The 20902-nt window shown below is 51.1% G+C and overlaps 1 protein-coding gene across 3 annotated transcripts in view; it reads right to left on the bottom strand.

The window, feature by feature from the left end:
* MAPK15 (mitogen-activated protein kinase 15) overlaps positions 1-20902 on the bottom strand; it is a 37350-nt gene that overhangs the window by 15494 nt on the left and 954 nt on the right. The window lies entirely within an intron of this gene.

Below are 20902 nucleotides of genomic sequence, written 5' to 3'. Positions count from 1 at the left end.
ATTGTTATCTGCTAGATCTGCCCCGGTCACCTGTAAGTGTTATTATTATCTGCTAGATCTGCCCCGGTCACCTGTAAGTGTTATTGTTATCTGCTAGATCTGCCCCGGTCACCTGTAAGTGTTATTGTTATCTGCTAGATCTGCCCCGGTCACCTGTAAGTGTTATTATTATCTGCTAGATCTTCCCCAGTTACATGTAAGTGTTATTATTATCTCCTAGATCTGTCCCGGTCACCTGTAAGTGTTATTATTATCTGCTAGATCTGTCCCGGTCACCTGTAAGTGTTATTATTATCTGCTAGATCTGTCCCGGTCACCTGTAAGTGTTATTATTATCTGCTAGATCTGTCCCGGTCACCTGTAAGTGTTATTATTATCTGCTAGATCTGTCCCGGTCACCTGTAAGTGTTATTATTATCTGCTAGATCTGCCCCGGTCACATGTAAGTGTTATTATTATCTGCTAGATCTGCCCCGGTCACCTGTAAGTGTTATTATTATCTGCTAGATCTGCCCCGGTCACCTGTAAGTGTTATTATTATCTGCTAGATCTGTCCCGGTCACCTGTAAGTGTTATTATTATCTGCTAGATCTTCCCCAGTTACCTGTAAGTGTTATTATTATCTGCTAGATCTTCCCCAGTTACATGTAAGTGTTATTATTATCTGCTAGATCTGTCCCGGTCACCTGTAAGTGTTATTATTATCTGCTAGATCTGTCCCGGTCACCTGTAAGTGTTATTATTATCTGCTAGATCTGTCCCGGTCACCTGTAAGTGTTATTATTATCTGCTAGATCTGCCCCGGTCACATGTAAGTGTTATTATTATCTGCTAGATCTGCCCCGGTCACCTGTAAGTGTTATTATTATCTGCTAGATCTGCCCCGGTCACCTGTAAGTGTTATTATTATCTGCTAGATCTGCCCCGGTCACCTGTAAGTGTTATTATTATCTGCTAGATCTGTCCCGGTCACCTGTAAGTGTTATTATTATCTGCTAGATCTGCCCCGGTCACATGTAAGTGTTATTATTATCTGCTAGATCTGCCCCGGTCACCTGTAAGTGTTATTATCTGCTAGACCGTGTGTGGTCAGTATATGGGGGCACTGTGTGTGGTCAGTATATGGGGGCACTGTGTGTGGTCAGTATATGGGGGCACTGTGTGTGGTCAGTATATGGGGGCACTGTGTGTGGTCAGTATATGGGGGCACTGTGTGTGGTCAGTATATGGGGGCACTGTGCGTGTGGTCAGTATATGGGGGCACTGTGCGTGTGGTCAGTATATGGGGGCACTGTGCGTGTGGTCAGTATATGGGGGCACTGTGCGTGTGGTCAGTATATGGGGGCACTGTGCGTGTGGTCAGTATATGGGGGCACTGTGCGTGTGGTCAGTATATGGGGGCACTGTGCGTGTGGTCAGTATATGGGGGCACTGTGCGTGTGGTCAGTATATGGGGGCACTGTGCGTGTGGTCAGTATATGGGGGCACTGTGCGTGTGGTCAGTATATGGGGGCACTGTGCGTGTGGTCAGTATATGGGGGCACTGTGCGTGTGGTCAGTATATGGGGGCACTGTGCGTGTGGTCAGTATATGGGGGCACTGTGCGTGTGGTCAGTATATGGGGGCACTGTGCGTGTGGTCAGTATATGGGGGCACTGTGCGTGTGGTCAGTATATGGGGGCACTGTGCGTGTGGTCAGTATATGGGGGCACTGTGCGTGTGGTCAGTATATGGGGGCACTGTGCGTGTGGTCAGTATATGGGGGCACTGTGCGTGTGGTCAGTATATGGGGGCACTGTGCGTGTGGTCAGTATATGGGGGCACTGTGCGTGTGGTCAGTATATGGGGGCACTGTGCGTGTGGTCAGTATATGGGGGCACTGTGCGTGTGGTCAGTATATGGGGGCACTGTGCGTGTGGTCAGTATATGGGGGCACTGTGCGTGTGGTCAGTATATGGGGGCACTGTGCGTGTGGTCAGTATATGGGGGCACTGTGCGTGTGGTCAGTATATGGGGGCACTGTGCGTGTGGTCAGTATATGGGGGCACTGTGCGTGTGGTCAGTATATGGGGGCACTGTGCGTGTGGTCAGTATATGGGGGCACTGTGCGTGTGGTCAGTATATGGGGGCACTGTGCGTGGGGTCAGTATATGGGGGCACTGTGCGTGGGGTCAGTATATGGGGGCACTGTGCGTGTGGTCAGTATATGGGGGCACTGTGCGTGTGGTCAGTATATGGGGGCACTGTGCGTGTGGTCAGTATATGGGGGCACTGTGCGTGTGGTCAGTATATGGGGGCACTGTGCGTGTGGTCAGTATATGGGGGCACTGTGCGTGTGGTCAGTATATGGGGGCACTGTGCGTGTGGTCAGTATATGGGGGCACTGTGCGTGTGGTCAGTATATGGGGGCACTGTGCGTGTGGTCAGTAAATGGGGGCACTGTGCGTGTGGTCAGTATATGGGGGCACTGTGCGTGTGGTCAGTATATGGGGGCACTGTGCGTGTGGTCAGTATATGGGGGCACTGTGCGTGTGGTCAGTATATGGGGGCACTGTGCGTGTGGTCAGTATATGGGGGCACTGTGCGTGTGGTCAGTATATGGGGGCACTGTGCGTGTGGTCAGTATATGGGGGCACTGTGCGTGTGGTCAGTATATGGGGGCACTGTGCGTGTGGTCAGTATATGGGGGCACTGTGCGTGTGGTCAGTATATGGGGGCACTGTGTGTGGTCAGCATATATGGGGGCACTGTGTGTGGTCAGCATATATGGGGGCACTGTGTGTGGTCAGTATATGGGGGCACTGTGTGTGGTCAGTATATGGGGGCACTGTGTGTGGTCAGTATATGGGGGCACTGTGTGTGGTCAGTATATGGGGGCACTGTGTGTGGTCAGTATATGGGGGCACTGTGTGTGGTCAGTATATGGGGGCACTGTGTGTGGTCAGTATATGGGGGCACTGTGTGTGGTCAGTATATGGGGGCACTGTGTGTGGTCAGTATATGGGGGCACTGTGTGTGGTCAGTATATGGGGGCACTGTGTGTGGTCAGTATATGGGGGCACTGTGTGTGGTCAGTATATGGGGGCACTGTGTGTGGTCAGTATATGGGGGCACTGTGTGTGGTCAGTATATGGGGGCACTGTGTGTGGTCAGTATATGGGGGCACTGTGTGTGGTCAGTATATGGGGGCACTGTGTGTGGTCAGTATATGGGGGCACTGTGTGTGGTCAGTATATGGGGGCACTGTGTGTGGTCAGCATATATGGGGGCACTGTGTGTGGTCAGTATATATGGGGGCACTGTGTGTGGTCAGTATATGGGGGCACTGTGCGTGTGGTCAGTATATGGGGGCACTGTGCGTGTGGTCAGTATATGGGGGCACTGTGCGTGTGGTCAGTATATGGGGGCACTGTGCGTGTGGTCAGTATATGGGGGCACTGTGCGTGTGGTCAGTATATGGGGGCACTGTGCGTGTGGTCAGTATATGGGGGCACTGTGCGTGTGGTCAGTATATGGGGGCACTGTGCGTGTGGTCAGTATATGGGGGCACTGTGCGTGTGGTCAGTATATGGGGGCACTGTGCGTGTGGTCAGTATATGGGGGCACTGTGCGTGTGGTCAGTATATGGGGGCACTGTGTGTGGTCAGCATATATGGGGGCACTGTGTGTGGTCAGCATATATGGGGGCACTGTGTGTGGTCAGTATATGGGGGCACTGTGTGTGGTCAGTATATGGGGGCACTGTGTGTGGTCAGTATATGGGGGCACTGTGTGTGGTCAGTATATGGGGGCACTGTGTGTGGTCAGTATATGGGGGCACTGTGTGTGGTCAGTATATGGGGGCACTGTGTGTGGTCAGTATATGGGGGCACTGTGTGTGGTCAGTATATGGGGGCACTGTGTGTGGTCAGTATATGGGGGCACTGTGTGTGTCTGTGTGGTCAGTATATGGGGGTGCTCTCTGTGCAGGGTCAGTATAGAGGGGCACTCTGTCTCTGTGTACGGGGTAAGTATATGAGAGTACTTTGTGAGGGGTCAGTATATGGGGGCACTCTGCCTGTATGTGGGGTCAGTATATGGGGGTACTCTGTGAGGGGTCAGTATATGGGGGTACTCTGAGGGGTCAGTATATGGGGGTACTCTGAGGGGTCAGTATATGGGGGTACTCTGAGGGGTCAGTATATGGGGGTACTCTCTGTGCGGGGTCAGTATATGGGGGTACTCTCTCTGTGCGGGGTCAGTATATGGGGGTACTCTGTCTCTCTGTGTGGTCAGTATATGGGGGTACTCTGTCTCTCTCTGTGTGTGGTCAGTATAGGGGGGTACTCTGTCTCTCTCTGTGTGTGGTCAGTATATGGGGGTACTCTGTCTCTCTGTGTGTGGTCAGTATATGGGGGTACTCTGTCTCTGTGTGTGTGGTCAGTATATGGGGGCACTCTGTCTCTCTCTGTGTGTGGTCAGTATATGGGGGTCCTCTGTCTCTCTGTGTGTGGTCAGTATATGGGGGAACCCTGTCTCTCTCTGTGTGTGGTCAGTATATGGGGGTACTCTGTCTCTCTCTGTGTGTGGTCAGTATATGGGGGTACTCTGTCTCTCTCTGTGAGGAATCAGTATATGGGGGTACTCTCTCTCTCTGTGTGGTCAGTATATGGGGGTACTCTCTGTGTGTGGTCAGTATATGGGGGTACTCTGTCTCTCTCTGTGTGTGGTCAGTATATGGGGGTACTCTGTCTCTCTCTGTGTGTGGTCAGTATATGGGGGTTCTCTCTCTCTCTGTGTGTGTGGTCAGTATATGGGGGTACTCTATCTCTCTCTGTGTGTGGTCAGTATATGGGGGTACTCTGTCTCTCTCTGTGTGTGGTCAGTATATGGGGGTACTCTGTCTCTCTCTGTGAGGGGTCAGTATATGGGGGTACTCTGTCTCTCTCTGTGAGGGGTCAGTATATGGGGGTACTCTGTCTCTCTCTGTGTGTGTGGTCAGTATATGGGGGCACTCTGTCTCTCTCTGTGAGGGGTCAGTATATGGGGGTACTCTGTCTCTCTCTCTCTGTGAGAGGTCAGTATATGGGGGTACTCGGTCTCTCTCTGTGAGGGGTCAGTATATGGGGGTACTCTGTGTCTCTGTGTGTGGTCAGTATATGGGGGTACACTGTCTCTCTCTGTGAGGGGTCAGTATATGGGGGTACTCTGTCGCTCTCTGTGAGGGGTCAGTATATGGGGGTACTCTGTGTCTCTGTGTGTGGTCAGTATATGGGGGTACACTGTCTCTCTCTGTGCGGGGTCAGTATATGGGGGTACTCTCTCTCTGTTTGGTCAGTATATGGGGGTACACTGTCTCTCTCTGTGAGGGGTTAGTATATGGGGGTACTATGTCTCTCTCTCTCTCCATGTGTGGTCAGTATATGGGGGTACTCTGTCTTTCTGTGAGGGGTCAGTATATGGGGGTACTCTTGTCTCTCTCTGTGTGTGTGGTCAGTATATGGGGGTACTCTGTCTCTCTCTGTGAGGGGTCAGTATATGGGGGTACTCTGTGTCTCTCTGTGTGTGGTCAGTATATGGGGGTACTCTGTCTGTGTGTGGTCAGTATATGGGGGTACTCTGTCTCTCTCTGTGAGGGGTCAGTATATGGGGGTACTCTGTCTCTCTCTGTGTGTGGTCAGTATATGGGGGTACTCTGTCTCTGTGTGTGTGGTCAGTATATGGGGGTACTCTGTCTCTGTGTGTGGTCAGTATATGGGGGTACTCTGTCTCTCTCTGTGTGTGTGGTCAGTATATGGGGGTACTCTGTCTCTCTGTGCGGGGCCAGTATATGGGGGTACTCTGTCTCTCTCTGTGTGTGGTCAGTATATGGGGGTACTCTGTATCTCTCTGTGTGTGGTCAGTATATGGGGGTACTCTGTATCTCTCTGTGTGTGGTCAGTATATGGGGGTACTCTGTCTCTCTCTCTCTGTGTGTGTGGTCAGTATATGGGGGTACTCTGTATCTCTCTCTCTGTGTGTGGTCAGTATATGGGGGTACTCTGTATCTCTCTCTCTGTGTGTGGTCAGTATATGGGGGTACTCTGTCTCTCTCTGTGTGTGGTCAGTATATGGGGGTACTCTGTCTCTGTGCGTGGTCAGTATATGGGGGTACTCTATATCTCTCTGTGTGTGGTCAGTATATGGGGGTACTCTGTATCTCTCTGTGTGTGGTCAGTATATGGGGGTACTCTGTCTCTCTCTGTGTGTGGTCAGTATATGGGGGTACTCTGTCTCTCTCTGTGTGTGGTCAGTATATGGGGGTACTCTGTCTCTCTCTGTGAGTGGTCAGTATATGGGGGTACTCTGTCTCTCTCTGTGTGTGGTCAGTATATGGGGGTACTCTGTCTCTGTGTGTGTGTGTGGTCAGTATATGGGGGTACTCTGTCTCTCTCTGTGAGGGGTTAGTATATGGGGGTACTCTGTCTCTCTCTGGGAGGGGTCAGTATATGGGGGTACTCGGTCTCTCTCTCTGTGTGTGTGGTCAGTATATGGGGGTACTCTCTGTGTGTGGTCAGTATATGGGGGTACTCTGTCTCTCTCTGTGAGGGGTCAGTATATGGGGGTACTCTGTCTCTCTCTGTGAGGGGTCAGTATATGGGGGTACTCTGTCTCTCTCTGTGAGGGGTCAGTATATGGGGGTACTCTGTCTCTCTCTGTGAGGGGTCAGTATATGGGGGTACTCTGTCTCTCTCTGTGAGGGGTCAGTATATGGGGGTACTCTGTCTCTCTCTGTGTGTGGTCAGTATATGGGGGTACTCTGTCTCTCTCTGTGTGTGGTCAGTATATGGGGGTACTCGGTCTCTCTCTGGTCAGTATATGGGGGTACTCGGTCTCTCTCTGGTCAGTATATGGGGGTACTCGGTCTCTCTGTGTGGTCAGTATATGGGGGTACTCTGTCTCTCTCTGTGTGTGGGCAGTATATGGGGGTACTCTGTCTCTCTCTGTGTGTGGGCAGTATATGGGGGTACTCTGTCTCTGGTCAGTATATGGGGGTACTCTGTCTCTCTCTGTGAGGGGTCAGTATATGGGGGTACTCTGTCTCTCTCTGTGAGGGGTCAGTATATGGGGGTACTCTGTCTCTCTCTGTGTGAGGGGTCAGTATATGGGGGTACTCTGTCTCTCTCTGTGTGAGGGGTCAGTATATGGGGGTACTCTGTCTTTCTGTGAGGGGTCAGTATATGGGGGTACTCTGTCTTTCTGTGAGGGGTCAGTATATGGGGGTACTCTGTGTCTCTGTGTGTGGTCAGTATATGGGGGTACTCGGTCTCTCTCTGTGTGTGGTCAGTATATGGGGGTACTCGGTCTCTCTCTGTGTGTGGTCAGTATATGGGGGTACTCTGTCTCTCTCTGTGTGTGGTCAGTATATGGGGGTACTCTGTCTCTCTGTGTGTGTGTGGTCAGGATATGGGGGTACTCTGTCTCTCTCTGTGTGTGGTCAGTATATGGGGGTACTCTGTGTCTCTGTGTGTGGTCAGTATATGGGGGTACCCTGTCTCTCTCTCTGTGTGTGGTCAGTATATGGGGGTACTCTGTCTCTCTCTGTGTGTGGTCAGTATATGGGGGTACTCTGTCTCTCTCTGTGTGTGGTCAGTATATGGGGGTACTCGGTCTCTGTGCGGGGTCAGTATATGGGGGTACTCTGTCTCTCTGTGTGTGGTCAGTATATGGGGGTACTCTGTCTCTCTCTGTGAGGGGTCAGTATATGGGGGTAATCTGTCTCTCTGTGAGGGGTCAGTATATGGGGGTACTCTGTCTCTCTCTGTGTGGTCAGTATATGGGGGTCCTCTGTCTCTCTGTGTGTGGTCAGTATATGGGGGTACTCTGTCTCTCTCTGTGTGTGGTCAGTATATGGGGGTACTCTGTCTCTCTCTGTGTGTGGTCAGTATATGGGGGTCCTCTGTCTCTCTGTGTGTGGTCAGTATATGGGGGTACTCTGTCTCTCTCTGTGTGTGGTCAGTATATGGGGGTACTCTGTCTCTCTCTCTGTGTGTGGTCAGTATATGGGGGTACTCTGTCTCTCTCTGTGAGGGGTCAGTATATGGGGGTACTCTGTCTCTCTCTGTGTGTGGTCAGTATATGGGGGTACTCTGTCTCTGTGTGTGGTCAGTATATGGGGGTACTCTGTCTCTCTCTGTGAGGGGTCAGTATATGGGGGTACTCTGTCTCTCTCTGTGAGGGGTCAGTATATGGGGGTACTCTGTCTCTCTCTGTGTGTGGTCAGTATATGGGGGTACTCTGTCTCTGTGTGTGGTCAGTATATGGGGGTACTCTGTCTCTCTCTGTGTGTGGTCAGTATATGGGGGTACTCTGTCTCTCTGTGTGTGGTCAGTATATGGGGGTACTCTGTCTCTCTCTGTGTGTGGTCAGTATATGGGGGCACTCTGTCTCTCTCTGTGAGGGGTCAGTATATGGGGGTACTCTGTCTCTCTCTGTGAGGGGTCAGTATATGGGGGTACTCTTGTCTCTCTCTGTGTGTGTGGTCAGTATATGGGGGCACTCTGTCTCTCTCTGTGAGGGGTCAGTAAATGGGGGTACTCTTGTCTCTCTCTGTGTGTGGTCAGTATATGGGGGTACTCTGTCTCTCTGTGTGTGGTCAGTATATGGGGGCACTCTGTCTCTCTCTGTGAGTGGTCAGTATATGGGGGTACTCTGTCTCTCTCTGTGTGTGGTCAGTATATGGGGGTACTCTGTCTCTCTGTGTGTGGTCAGTATATGGGGGTACTCTCTCTCTCTGTGAGTGGTCAGTATATGGGGGTACTCTGTCTCTCTCTGTGTGTGGTCAGTATATGGGGGCAGTCTGTCTCTCTCTGTGTGTGGTCAGTATATGGGGGCAGTCTGTCTCTGTGTGTGGTCAGTATATGGGGGTACTCTGTCTCTCTCTGTGTGTGGTCAGTATATGGGGGCAGTCTGTCTCCGCGGGGTCAGGATATGGGGGTACTCTGTCTCTGTGTGTGGTCAGTATATGGGGGTACTCTGTCTCTCTCTGTGTGTGGTCAGTATATGGGGGTACTCTGTCTCTCTCTGTGTGTGGTCAGTATATGGGGGTACTCTGTCTCTCTCTGTGTGTGGTCAGTATATGGGGGTTCTCTCTCTCTCTGTGAGTGGTCAGTATATGGGGGTACTCTCTGTGTGTGGTCAGTATATGGGGGTACTCTGTCTCTCTCTGTGTGTGGTCAGTATATGGGGGTACTCTGTCTCTCTCTGTGAGTGGTCAGTATATGGGGGTACTCTGTCTCTCTCTGTGTGGTCAGTATATGGGGGTACTCTGTCTCTCTCTGTGTGTGGTCAGTATATGGGGGCACTCTGTCTCTCTCTGTGTGTGGTCAGTATATGGGGGTACTCTCTCTCTCTGTGTGTGGTCAGTATATGGGGGTACTCTCTCTCTCTGTGTGTGGTCAGTATATGGGGGTACCCTGTCTCTCTCTGTGTGTGGTCAGTATATGGGGGTACTCTCTCTCTCTGTGTGTGGTCAGTATATGGGGGTACTCTGTCTCTCTGTGTGTGGTCAGTATATGGGGGTACTCTGTCTCTCTCTCTGTGTGGTCAGTATATGGGGGTACTCTGTCTTTCTCTGTGTGTGGTCAGTATATGGGGGTACTCTGTCTCTGTGTGTGGTCAGTATATGGGGGTACTCTGTCTCTGTGTGTGTGTGTGGTCAGTATATGGGGGTACTCTGTCTCTCTCTGTGAGTGGTCAGTATATGGGGGTACTCTGTCTCTCTCTGTGTGTGGTCAGTATATGGGGGTACTCTCTCTCTCTGTGAGGGGTCAGTATATGGGGGTACTCTGTCTCTCTCTGTGTGTGGTCAGTATATGGGGGTACTCTGTCTCTCTCTGTGTGTGGTCAGTATATGGGGGTACTCTCTCTCTCTGTGTGTGGTCAGTATATGGGGGTACTCTGTCTCTCTCTGTGTGTGGTCAGTATATGGGGGTACTCTGTCTCTGTGTGTGTGGTCAGTATATGGGGGTACTCTCTCTCTCTGTGTGGTCAGTATATGGGGGTACTCTGTCTCTGTGTGTGTGTGGTCAGTATATGGGGGTACTCTCTCTCTCTGTGTGTGGTCAGTATATGGGGGTACTCTCTCTCTCTGTGTGGTCAGTATATGGGGGTACTCTGTCTCTGTGTGTGTGGTCAGTATATGGGGGTACTCTGTCTCTCTCTGTGTGTGGTCAGTATATGGGGGCAGTCTGTCTCTGTGTGTGGTCAGTATATGGGGGTACTCTGTCTCTCTCTGTGTGTGGTCAGTATATGGGGGTACTCTGTCTCTCTCTGTGAGGAATCAGTATATGGGGGTACTCTGTCTCTCTCTGTGTGTGGTCAGTATATGGGGGTACTCTGTCTCTCTCTGTGTGTGGTCAGTATATGGGGGCACTCTGTCTCTCTCTCTGTGTGGTCAGTATATGGGGGTACTCTCTGTGTGTGGTCAGTATATGGGGGTACTCTCTGTGTGTGGTCAGTATATGGGGGTACTCTGTCTCTCTCTGTGTGTGGTCAGTATATGGGGGTTCTCTCTCTGTGTGTGGTCAGTATATGGGGGTACTCTGTCTCTCTCTGTGTGTGGTCAGTATATGGGGGTACTCTGTCTCTCTCTGTGAGGGGTCAGTATATGGGGGTACTCTGTCTCTCTCTGTGAGGGGTCAGTATATGGGGGTACTCTGTCTCTCTCTGTGTGTGTGGTCAGTATATGGGGGCACTCTGTCTCTCTCTGTGAGGGGTCAGTATATGGGGGTACTCTGTCTCTCTCTCTCTGTGAGAGGTCAGTATATGGGGGTACTCGGTCTCTCTCTGTGAGGGGTCAGTATATGGGGGTACTCTGTGTCTCTGTGTGTGGTCAGTATATGGGGGTACACTGTCTCTCTCTGTGAGGGGTCAGTATATGGGGGTACTCTGTCTCTCTCTGTGAGGGGTCAGTATATGGGGGTACTCTGTCGCTCTCTGTGAGGGGTCAGTATATGGGGGTACTCTGTGTCTCTGTGTGTGGTCAGTATATGGGGGTACACTGTCTCTCTCTGTGAGGGGTCAGTATATGGGGGTACTCTGTCTCTCTCTGTGCGGGGTCAGTATATGGGGGTACTCTCTCTCTGTTTGGTCAGTATATGGGGGTACACTGTCTCTCTCTGTGAGGGGTTAGTATATGGGGGTACTATGTCTCTCTCTCTCTCCATGTGTGGTCAGTATATGGGGGTACTCTGTCTTTCTGTGAGGGGTCAGTATATGGGGGTACTCTTGTCTCACTCTGTGAGGGGTCAGTATATGGGGGTACTCTGTGTCTCTCTGTGTGTGGTCAGTATATGGGGGTACTCTGTCTGTGTGTGGTCAGTATATGGGGGTACTCTGTCTCTCTCTGTGAGGGGTCAGTATATGGGGGTACTCTGTCTCTCTCTGTGTGTGGTCAGTATATGGGGGTACTCTGTCTCTGTGTGTGTGGTCAGTATATGGGGGTACTCTGTCTCTGTGTGTGGTCAGTATATGGGGGTACTCTGTCTCTCTCTGTGTGTGTGGTCAGTATATGGGGGTACTCTGTCTCTCTGTGCGGGGCCAGTATATGGGGGTACTCTGTCTCTCTCTGTGTGTGGTCAGTATATGGGGGTACTCTGTATCTCTCTGTGTGTGGTCAGTATATGGGGGTACTCTGTATCTCTCTGTGTGTGGTCAGTATATGGGGGTACTCTGTCTCTCTCTGTGTGTGGTCAGTATATGGGGGTACTCTGTCTCTCTCTGTGTGTGGTCAGTATATGGGGGTACTCTGTCTCTCTCTCTCTGTGTGTGTGGTCAGTATATGGGGGTACTCTGTATCTCTCTCTCTGTGTGTGGTCAGTATATGGGGGTACTCTGTATCTCTCTCTCTGTGTGTGGTCAGTATATGGGGGTACTCTGTCTCTCTCTGTGTGTGGTCAGTATATGGGGGTACTCTGTATCTCTCTGTGTGTGGTCAGTATATGGGGGTACTCTGTATCTCTCTGTGTGTGGTCAGTATATGGGGGTACTCTGTCTCTCTCTGTGTGTGGTCAGTATATGGGGGTACTCTGTCTCTCTCTGTGTGTGGTCAGTATATGGGGGTACTCTGTCTCTCTCTGTGAGTGGTCAGTATATGGGGGTACTCTGTCTCTCTCTGTGTGTGGTCAGTATATGGGGGTACTCTGTCTCTGTGTGTGTGTGTGGTCAGTATATGGGGGTACTCTGTCTCTCTCTGTGAGGGGTTAGTATATGGGGGTACTCTGTCTCTCTCTGTGTGTGGTCAGTATATGGGGGTACTCTGTCTCTCTCTGTGTGTGGTCAGTATATGGGGGTACTCTGTCTCTCTCTGGGAGGGGTCAGTATATGGGGGTACTCGGTCTCTCTCTCTGTGTGTGTGGTCAGTATATGGGGGTACTCTGTCTCTCTGTGTGTGGTCAGTATATGGGGGTACTCTGTCTCTCTCTGTGAGGGGTCAGTATATGGGGGTACTCTGTATCTCTCTCTCTGTGTGTGGTCAGTATATGGGGGTACTCTGTCTCTCTCTGTGTGTGGTCAGTATATGGGGGTACTCTGTCTCTCTCTGTGAGGGGTCAGTATATGGGGGTACTCTGTCTCTCTCTGTGAGGGGTCAGTATATGGGGGTACTCTGTCTCTCTCTGTGAGGGGTCAGTATATGGGGGTACTCTGTGTCTCTGTGTGTGGTCAGTATATGGGGGTACACTGTCTCTCTCTGTGAGGGGTCAGTATATGGGGGTACTCTGTCTCTCTCTGTGAGGGGTCAGTATATGGGGGTACTCTGTCGCTCTCTGTGAGGGGTCAGTATATGGGGGTACTCTGTGTCTCTGTGTGTGGTCAGTATATGGGGGTACACTGTCTCTCTCTGTGCGGGGTCAGTATATGGGGGTACTCTCTCTCTGTTTGGTCAGTATATGGGGGTACACTGTCTCTCTCTGTGAGGGGTTAGTATATGGGGGTACTATGTCTCTCTCTCTCTCCATGTGTGGTCAGTATATGGGGGTACTCTGTCTTTCTGTGAGGGGTCAGTATATGGGGGTACTCTGTCTCTCTCTGTGTGTGGTCAGTATATGGGGGTACTCTGTCTCTCTCTGTGTGTGGTCAGTATATGGGGGTACTCGGTCTCTCTCTGGTCAGTATATGGGGGTACTCGGTCTCTCTCTGGTCAGTATATGGGGGTACTCGGTCTCTCTGTGTGGTCAGTATATGGGGGTACTCTGTCTCTCTCTGTGTGTGGGCAGTATATGGGGGTACTCTGTCTCTCTCTGTGTGTGGGCAGTATATGGGGGTACTCTGTCTCTGGTCAGTATATGGGGGTACTCTGTCTCTCTCTGTGAGGGGTCAGTATATGGGGGTACTCTGTCTCTCTCTGTGAGGGGTCAGTATATGGGGGTACTCTGTCTCTCTCTGTGTGAGGGGTCAGTATATGGGGGTACTCTGTCTTTCTGTGAGGGGTCAGTATATGGGGGTACTCTGTCTTTCTGTGAGGGGTCAGTATATGGGGGTACTCTGTGTCTCTGTGTGTGGTCAGTATATGGGGGTACTCGGTCTCTCTCTGTGTGTGGTCAGTATATGGGGGTACTCGGTCTCTCTCTGTGTGTGGTCAGTATATGGGGGTACTCTGTCTCTCTCTGTGTGTGGTCAGTATATGGGGGTACTCTGTCTCTCTGTGTGTGTGTGGTCAGGATATGGGGGTACTCTGTCTCTCTCTGTGTGTGGTCAGTATATGGGGGTACTCTGTGTCTCTGTGTGTGGTCAGTATATGGGGGTACCCTGTCTCTCTCTCTGTGTGTGGTCAGTATATGGGGGTACTCTGTCTCTCTCTGTGTGTGGTCAGTATATGGGGGTACTCTGTCTCTCTCTGTGTGTGGTCAGTATATGGGGGTACTCTGTCTCTCTCTGTGTGTGGTCAGTATATGGGGGTACTCGGTCTCTGTGCGGGGTCAGTATATGGGGGTACTCTGTCTCTCTGTGTGTGGTCAGTATATGGGGGTACTCTGTCTCTCTCTGTGAGGGGTCAGTATATGGGGGTAATCTGTCTCTCTGTGAGGGGTCAGTATATGGGGGTACTCTGTCTCTCTCTGTGTGGTCAGTATATGGGGGTCCTCTGTCTCTCTGTGTGTGGTCAGTATATGGGGGTACTCTGTCTCTCTCTGTGTGTGGTCAGTATATGGGGGTCCTCTGTCTCTCTGTGTGTGGTCAGTATATGGGGGTACTCTGTCTCTCTCTGTGTGTGGTCAGTATATGGGGGTACTCTGTCTCTCTCTGTGTGTGGTCAGTATATGGGGGTACTCTGTCTCTCTCTGTGAGGGGTCAGTATATGGGGGTACTCTGTCTCTCTCTGTGTGTGGTCAGTATATGGGGGTACTCTGTCTCTGTGTGTGGTCAGTATATGGGGGTACTCTGTCTCTCTCTGTGAGGGGTCAGTATATGGGGGTACTCTGTCTCTCTCTGTGAGGGGTCAGTATATGGGGGGTACTCTGTCTCTCTCTGTGTGTGGTCAGTATATGGGGGTACTCTGTCTCTGTGTGTGGTCAGTATATGGGGGTACTCTGTCTCTCTCTGTGTGTGGTCAGTATATGGGGGTACTCTGTCTCTCTGTGTGTGGTCAGTATATGGGGGTACTCTGTCTCTCTCTGTGTGTGGTCAGTATATGGGGGTACTCTGTCTCTCTCTGTGTGTGGTCAGTATATGGGGGCACTCTGTCTCTCTCTGTGAGGGGTCAGTATATGGGGGTACTCTGTCTCTCTCTGTGAGGGGTCAGTATATGGAGGTACTCTTGTCTCTCTCTGTGTGTGTGGTCAGTATATGGGGGCACTCTGTCTCTCTCTGTGAGGGGTCAGTAAATGGGGGTACTCTTGTCTCTCTCTGTGTGTGGTCAGTATATGGGGGTACTCTGTCTCTCTGTGTGTGGTCAGTATATGGGGGCACTCTGTCTCTCTCTGTGAGTGGTCAGTATATGGGGTACTCTGTCTCTCTCTGTGTGTGGTCAGTATATGGGGGTACTCTGTCTCTGTGTGTGGTCAGTATATGGGGGTACTCTGTCTCTCTCTGTGTGTGGTCAGTATATGGGGGCAGTCTGTCTCCGCGGGGTCAGGATATGGGGGTACTCTGTCTCTCTGTGTGTGGTCAGTATATGGGGGTACTCTGTCTCTCTCTGTGTGTGGTCAGTATATGGGGGTACTCTGTCTCTCTCTGTGTGTGGTCAGTATATGGGGGTACTCTGTCTCTCTCTGTGTGTGGTCAGTATATGGGGGTACTCTGTCTCTCTCTGTGAGTGGTCAGTATATGGGGGTACTCTCTGTGTGTGGTCAGTATATGGGGGTACTCTGTCTCTCTGTGTGTGGTCAGTATATGGGGGTACTCTGTCTCTCTCTGTGAGTGGTCAGTATATGGGGGTACTCTGTCTCTCTCTGTGTGGTCAGTATATGGGGGTACTCTGTCTCTCTCTGTGTGTGGTCAGTATATGGGGGTACTCTCTCTCTCTGTGTGTGGTCAGTATATGGGGGTACTCTCTCTCTCTGTGTGTGGTCAGTATATGGGGGTACTCTCTCTCTCTGTGTGTGGTCAGTATATGGGGGTACTCTGTCTCTCTGTGTGTGGTCAGTATATGGGGGTACTCTGTCTCTCTCTCTGTGTGGTCAGTATATGGGGGTACTCTGTCTCTCTGTGTGTGGTCAGTATATGGGGGTACTCTGTCTCTCTCTCTGTGTGGTCAGTATATGGGGGTACTCTGTCTTTCTCTGTGTGTGGTCAGTATATGGGGGTACTCTGTCTCTGTGTGTGGTCAGTATATGGGGGTACTCTGTCTCTGTGTGTGTGTGTGGTCAGTATATGGGGGTACTCTGTCTCTCTCTGTGAGTGGTCAGTATATGGGGGTACTCTGTCTCTCTCTGTGTGTGGTCAGTATATGGGGGTACTCTCTCTCTCTGTGAGGGGTCAGTATATGGGGGTACTCTGTCTCTCTCTGTGTGTGGTCAGTATATGGGGGTACTCTGTCTCTCTGTGTGTGGTCAGTATATGGGGGTACTCTGTCTCTCTCTGTGTGTGGTCAGTATATGGGGGTACTCTGTCTCTGTGTGTGGTCAGTATATGGGGGTACTCTGTCTCTGTGTGTGTGTGTGGTCAGTATATGGGGGTACTCTGTCTCTCTCTGTGAGTGGTCAGTATATGGGGGTACTCTGTCTCTCTCTGTGTGTGGTCAGTATATGGGGGTACTCTCTCTCTCTGTGAGGGGTCAGTATATGGGGGTACTCTGTCTCTCTCTGTGTGTGGTCAGTATATGGGGGTACTCTCTCTCTCTGTGTGTGGTCAGTATATGGGGGTACTCTGTCTCTCTCTGTGTGTGGTCAGTATATGGGGGTACTCTGTCTCTGTGTGTGTGGTCAGTATATGGGGGTACTCTCTCTCTCTGTGTGGTCAGTATATGGGGGTACTCTGTCTCTGTGTGTGTGTGGTCAGTATATGGGGGTACTCTCTCTCTCTGTGTGTGGTCAGTATATGGGGGTACTCTCTCTCTCTGTGTGGTCAGTATATGGGGGTACTCTGTCTCTCTCTGTGTGTGGTCAGTATATGGGGGTACTCTCTCTCTCTGTGTGTGGTCAGTATATGGGGGTACTCTCTCTCTCTGTGTGTGGTCAGTATATGGGGGTACTCTCTCTCTCTGTGTGTGTGGTCAGTATATGGGGGTACTCTGTCTCTCTCTGTGTGTGGTCAGTATATGGGGGTACTCTGTCTCTGTGTGTGTGTGGTCAGTATATGGGGGTACTCTGTCTCTCTCTGTGTGTGGTCAGTATATGGGGGTACTCTGTCTCTCTGTGTGTGGTCAGTATATGGGGGTACTCTGTATCTCTCTGTGTGTGGTTAGTATATGGGGGTACTCTGTCTCTGTGTGTGGTCAGTATATGGGGGTACTCTGTCTCTCTCTGTGTGTGGTCAGTATATGGGGGTACTCTGTCTCTCTCTGTGAGGGGTCAGTATATGGGGGTACTCTGTCTCTCTCTGTGTGGTCAGTATATGGGGGTACTCTGTCTCTCTCTGTGTGTGGTCAGTATATGGGGGCACTCTGTCTCTCTCTGTGAGGGGTCAGTATATGGGGGTACTCTGTCTCTCTCTGTGTGTGGTCAGTATATGGGGGTACTCTGTCTCTCTCTCTGTGAGGGGTCAGTATATGGGGGCACTCTGTCTCTCTCTGTGTGTGGTCAGTATATGGGGGTACTCTCTCTCTGTGCGTGGTCAGTATATGGGGGTACTCTGTCTCTCTCTGTGTGTGGTCAGTATATGGGGGTACTCTGTCTCTCTCTGTGTGTGGTCAGTATATGGGGGTACTCTGTCTCTCTCTGTGTGTGGTCAGTATATGGGGGTACTCTGTCTCTCTCTGTGTGTGGTCAGTATATGGGGGTACTCTGTCTCTCTCTGTGTGTGGTCAGTATATGGGGGTACTCTGTCTCTCTGTGTGGTCAGTATATGGGGGTACTCTCTCTCTCTGTGTGGTCAGTATATGGGGGTACTCTCTCTGTGTGTGGTCAGTATATGGGGGTACTCTGTCTCTCTCTGTGTGTGGTCAGTATATGGGGGTACTCTGTCTCTCTCTGTGTGTGGTCAGTATATGGGGGTACTCTGTCTCTCTCTGTGTGTGGTCAGTATATGGGGGTACTCTGTCTCTCTCTGTGTGTGGTCAGTATATGGGGGTACTCTCTCTCTCTGTGTGGTCAGTATATGGGGGTACTCTCTCTCTGTGTGTGGTCAGTATATGGGGGCACTCTGTCTCTCTCTGTGAGGGGTCAGTATATGGGGGTACTCTGTCTCTGTGTGTGGTCAGTATATGGGGGTACTCTGTCTCTCTGTGTGTGGTCAGTATATGGGGGTACTCTGTCTCTCTCTGTGTGTGGTCAGTATATGGGGGTACTCTGTCTCTCTCTGTGAGGGGTCAGTATATGGGGGTACTCTGTCTCTCTCTGTGTGTGGTCAGTATATGGGGGTACTCTGTCTCTGTGTGTGTGTGGTCAGTATATGGGGGGTACTCTGTCTCTCTCTGTGTGTGGTCAGTATATGGGGGTACTCTGTCTCCGCAGGGTCAGGATATGGGGGTACTCTGTCTCTCTCTGTGTGTGGTCAGTATATGGGGGTACTCTGTCTCTGTGTGTGGTCAGTATATGGGGGTACTCTGTCTCTCTGTGTGTGGTCAGTATATGGGGGTACTCTGTCTCTCTCTGTGTGTGGTCAGTATATGGGGGCACTCTGTCTCTCTCTGTGAGGGGTCAGTATATGGGGGTACTCTCTCTCTCTGTGTGGTCAGTATATGGGGGTACTCTGTCTCTCTCTGTGTGTGGTCAGTATATGGGGGTACTCTGTCTCTCTCTGTGTGTGGTCAGTATATGGGGGTACTCTGTCTCTCTGTGTGTGGTCAGTATATGGGGGTACTCTCTCTCTCTGTGTGGTCAGTATATGGGGGTACTCTGTCTCTCTCTGTGTGTGGTCAGTATATGGGGGTACTCTGTCTCTCTCTGTGTGTGGTCAGTATATGGGGGTACTCTGTCTCTCTCTGTGTGTGGTCAGTATATGGGGGTACTCTGTCTCTCTGTGTGTGGTCAGTATATGGGGGTACTCTGTCTCTCTCTGTTTGGTCAGTATATGGGGGTACTCTGTCTCTCTCTGTGTGTGGTCAGTATATGGGGGTACTCTGTCTCCGCGGGGTCAGGATATGGGGGTACTCTGTCTCTGTGTGTGGTCAGTATATGGGGGTACTCTGTCTCTGTGTGTGGTCAGTATATGGGGGTACTCTGTCTCTCTGTGTGTGGTCAGTATATGGGGGTACTCTGTCTCTCTCTGTGTGTGGTCAGTATATGGGGGCACTCTGTCTCTCTCTGTGAGGGGTCAGTATATGGGGGTACTCTCTCTCTCTGTGTGGTCAGTATATGGGGGTACTCTGTCTCTGTGTGTGGTCAGTATATGGGGGTACTCTGTCTCTCTCTGTGTGTGGTCAGTATATGGGGGTACTCTGTCTCTCTCTGTGTGTGGTCAGTATATGGGGGTACTCTGTCTCCGCGGGGTCAGGATATGGGGGTACTCTGTCTCTCTCTGTGTGTGGTCAGTATATGGGGGGTACTCTGTCTCTGTGTGTGGTCAGTATATGGGGGTACTCTGTCTCTCTCTGTGTGTGGTCAGTATATGGGGGTACTCTGTCTCTCTCTGTGTGTGGTCAGTATATGGGGGTACTCTATCTCTCTCTGTGAGGGGTCAGTATATGGGGGTACTCTGTCTCTCTCTGTGTGTGGTCAGTATATGGGGGTACTCTGTCTCTCTCTGTGTGTGGTCAGTATATGGGGGGTACTCTGTCTCTCTCTGTGTGTGGTCAGTATATGGGGGTACTCTGTCTCTCTGTGTGTGGTCAGTATATGGGGGTACTCTGTCTCTCTCTGTGTGTGGTCAGTATATGGGGGCACTCTGTCTCTCTCTGTGAGGGGTCAGTATATGGGGGTACTCTCTCTCTCTGTGTGGTCAGTATATGGGGGTACTCTGGTCTCTCTCTGTGTGTGGTCAGTATATGGGGGTACTCTGTCTCTGTGTGTGGTCAGTATATGGGGGTACTCTGTCTCTCTCTGTGTGTGGTCAGTATATGGGGGTACTCTGTCTCTCTCTGTGTGTGGTCAGTATATGGGGGTACTCTATCTCTCTCTGTGAGGGGTCAGTATATGGGGGTACTCTGTCTCTCTCTGTGTGTGGTCAGTATATGGGGGTACTCTGTCTCTCTCTGTGTGTGGTCAGTATATGGGGGTACTCTGTCTCTCTCTGTGTGTGGTCAGTATATGGGGGTACTCTGTCTCTCTGTGTGTGGTCAGTATATGGGGGTACTCTGTCTCTCTCTCTGTGTGGTCAGTATATGGGGGTACTCTGTCTCTCTGTGTGTGTGGTCAGTATATGGGGGTACTCTGTCTCTCTCTGTGTGTGGTCAGTATATGGGGGTACTCTGTCTCTCTCTGTGTGTGGTCAGTATATGGGGGTACTCTATCTCTCTCTGTGAGGGGTCAGTATATGGGGGTACTCTGTCTCTCTCTGTGTGTGGTCAGTATATGGGGGTACTCTGTCTCTCTCTGTGTGTGGTCAGTATATGGGGGTACTCTGTCTCTCTCTGTGAGTGGTCAGTATATGGGGGTACTCTGTCTCTCTCAGTGTGTGGTCAGTATATGGGGGCACTCTGTCTCTCTCTCTGTGTGTGGTCAGTATATGGGGGGTACTCTGTCTCTCTCTGTGTGTGGTCAGTATATGGGGGTACTCTGTCTCTCTCTGTGCGTGGTCAGTATATGGGGGTACTCTGTCTCTCTCTGTGTGTGGTCAGTATATGGGGGTACTCTGTCTCTCTGTGTGTGTGGTCAGTATATGGGGGTACTCTGTCTCTCTCTGTGAGTGGTCAGTATATGGGGGTACTCTGTCTCTCTCTGTGTGTGGTCAGTATATGGGGGTACTCTGTCTCTCTCTGTGTGTGGTCAGTATATGGAGGTACTCTGTCTCTCTCAGTGTGTGGTCAGTATATGGGGGTACTCTGTCTCTGTGAGTGGTCAGTATATGGGGGCACTCTGTCTCTCTCAGTGTGTGGTCAGTATATGGGGGCAGTCTGTCTCTGTGTGTGGTCAGTATATGGGGGTACTCTGTCTCTCTCTGTGAGTGGTCAGTATATGGGGTACTCTGTCTCTCTCTGTGTGTGGTCAGTATATGGGGGTACTCTGTCTCTCTCTGTGTGTGGTCAGTATATGGGGGTACTCTGTCTCCGCGGGGTCAGGATATGGGGGTACTCTGTCTCTCTCTGTGTGTGGTCAGTATATGGGGGTACTCTGTCTCTGTGTGTGGTCAGTATATGGGGGTACTCTGTCTCTCTCTGTGTGTGGTCAGTATATGGGGGTACTCTGTC

This window comes from Rhinoderma darwinii, unplaced genomic scaffold (assembly GCF_050947455.1).
Source record: "Rhinoderma darwinii isolate aRhiDar2 unplaced genomic scaffold, aRhiDar2.hap1 Scaffold_838, whole genome shotgun sequence".
Lineage (NCBI taxonomy): Eukaryota > Metazoa > Chordata > Amphibia > Anura > Rhinodermatidae > Rhinoderma > Rhinoderma darwinii.
The sequence above is the reverse complement of the archived record's forward strand: the minus strand, read 5'-3'. Positions and strand labels throughout refer to the sequence as shown.